This window comes from Urtica dioica, chromosome 3 (assembly GCF_054948205.1).
Source record: "Urtica dioica subsp. dioica isolate 48M chromosome 3, U.dioica_male_clone48M_v1_H2, whole genome shotgun sequence".
Lineage (NCBI taxonomy): Eukaryota > Viridiplantae > Streptophyta > Magnoliopsida > Rosales > Urticaceae > Urtica > Urtica dioica.
This window is the reverse complement of record NC_142758.1, coordinates 45,355,688-45,358,478: the sequence shown is the minus strand read 5'-3', so window position 1 is coordinate 45,358,478 and position 2,791 is coordinate 45,355,688. Positions and strand designations below refer to the sequence as shown.

The following is a 2,791-nucleotide window of genomic DNA, read 5'->3' as shown; positions in this document are numbered from 1 at the left end:
AATATATATATATATATACACATAACCTTAAAGCTCATGTGTATAAATAAATTTTTTTTTCTTCTATAACGGATTAGAAATATATATATATTTGTACACATATTTATACAAACATCACACACAAATGCTTAGATAAACAAATCAATAAAGCCTACAACTTGTACCATGAACTAGTAGTTAACCCAAAAAAAAATTCACATATACTATATAACATAAATTTGAACTTTAATTTCATATTATTATAAAAAAAAAATCTAAATTTCTTTATAAGCTAGTTTAGGGGGTTTCACAAGTCGTACCAATTTCAGTGTACACTTTGGAAACGAACTACGTGGCTGCGACCTCCCATAGTTCGCACCAACTAATAAACATATCATATGAGAAAACTCCCTTTATGAGCCCGTAGGTCGGCTCGAGAGAATTCTCTTAATACCTCCGTAGCTCGAGGCGGTACAACTCTCTTACTTATCTTATCACTTGATTATTTGGGTTACATACAAAGATGACATATGACATAAACATAAATAAAACATGCTAATAAAAAGAACATGTTATGCCAAAGTTGTAATAAACTCATACATAAACTCATCATAACAAGACATAACATAATAATCACAATTCACTCAATAACACATACAGAAAACATCTATACTATTCAAGTATAAATGTGAAACCCCGATTTTTATTCTTTTAGCCATTTCAGAAATTAAATTTTGTTATGTGAGATTTTTTTTTATATATAAATGTATATACATATTTATATATATACGTTATAAGTTATTTTTCAGTCAAGTAAAATACCTAGGGAAGACAGCTTCTTTTCTTAAGGATAAATGTACAGTATATATTTTGGATTATGGAGGTATCATGTGCATGTGCGTGTTTTTATTCTTTTTTTGGTTAGTCAAATATAGGCATATATAGATTTTACACGTAAAAAGGTTACTTTATTATTATGTGATTTTGTATAGCTTTAAAACATATACAGGAAAATAAAGTGCAATTAATGGTTATGTACGTGATAGGAAATAAATAGTATATTTTTTTCTTTTTAAATATGTATTTGGGCGTGTGTACGCTAATGAAATCTTGCACATATGTATATATATAGTTGACTTTTAAGATTAATGCTGTCAAGGTTGTTAATAAGATCTTGCCTCCTTTTTGAACGTGGGCTTTTGTTTTTATTAAGAATTAATGACATTTTTAGTCCCTGGACTATGTCGTGTGTAACAACTTGGTCCTTCGGCGAAAAAAGCTGTAGCATCGATACCTGGTGAATGTGAGAAAATCACGATTGATCCTTCTGTCAAATTTTTCGTCTATTTAGACAGAAATGTGCTGACGTGGCTTGATCGACTAGGGTAGTTAAGTAATTTCCACGTCTCCTCTTTTTTTTTTCTGGAGCGGACTGTCCTGGGCTTAGCCCAAATATCTTCATTCGCACCTCTCACTGAATTCACTTCCAGGACGTCGCTTCCGATCCCCAAATCGGCCTCATGCGACTCCTCTGGTGGCGCGACGCGCTCGACAAGATCTTCTCCTCCTCCAAGCCGATCGACCACCCCGCTGCGATCGCTCTCTCCGCCTCCGAGGCCTCCGGCCACCTCAAGACCACCACCACCAAGGCCTGACTCAGACGCTCCGTCGAGGCTCGGATCGGAGACGCGAACAGAGGACCGGACGAGGTTCCCCGGCGAATCGACGATCTGGAGAAGTACGGCGAGCAAACCGCCTCCAGTCTCCTCTACGCCACTCTCCAGGCCGCCGGAATCGCCTCTGCCCCCGCGGACCACGCCGCGTCGCACATCGGAAAAGCGAGCTCGCTCCTCCTTCTCCTCCGATCTATTCCTTACCACGCGAGCCGGGGCCGAGAGTGATTCTATCTCCCTCTCGAGGTCGCCGAGAAGCACGGCCTAGGGTTAGGTCCGAGTCTGAATGATCGTCGGGAAAGTCTCTCCGACGTTGTGTTCAAGATGGCCTCGGTGGCCGGAGATCACCTGAGGAGGGCAAGAGATTTGGCTCCGACGGTTCCGGCGGAGGCTCGCCCGGTTTTGTTGCCGGCGGTGGCGGCGCAGGCGGCGCTGGACGGGCTGAGGAAAGCAAACTTCGATGTTTTCGATCCGAGGCTGAACAGAGGCGTCCTCGGATCGCCTCCCTTGTGGTTTCAACTGAAATTGAAGTGGCATTCTTTGAGAGGGAAATACTGATTCCAGTTTCTTAAACTTTTTTTTTTTTTTTTTTAGGGAAATTTAGTTTCTGAATTACAGAGTTTATCATTGAATTGGAGATCATATACAATTGGAGTGTATATGATCTGAGTTTGATTTTAAGCTTGAGGATATTTTTATTCTTGTTTGAGATATATAATTCCAGGTAGTTCTGAGTTTTGATTTCGAATATGATCTCATTGTTTAGACTTTAGATCTCCATGAAAATGGCACACTGTGTCTGGTTCAATTCAAACACGTTAATGACTAAACCAAACAATTAGAAAGAGGGAAAACATATAAAAAGAAGAGGAAAACCATTAAAACATGGGCAAAATGGTAACTACCCTGCCACGTCAGCACATTTCTGTCTAAATAGACGAAAAATTTGACAGAAAGATCAATCGTGATTTTCTCACATTCACCAGGTATCGATGCTACAGCTTTTTTCGCCGAAGGACCAAGTTGTTACACACGACATAGTCCAGGGACTAAAAATGTCATTAATTCTTTTATTAATCACCGTATACAAAATTGAAAAGAGAGATTTTTAAAGTACATTAATTAGACATAATGTATAT

At 39.1% G+C, this 2,791-nt stretch overlaps 1 pseudogene; it reads left to right on the top strand.

The window, feature by feature from the left end:
• Positions 1-856: 856 nt before the first annotated feature.
• LOC149403089 (uncharacterized) lies at positions 857-2,493 on the top strand (annotated as a pseudogene).
• Positions 2,494-2,791: the final 298 nt, after the last annotated feature.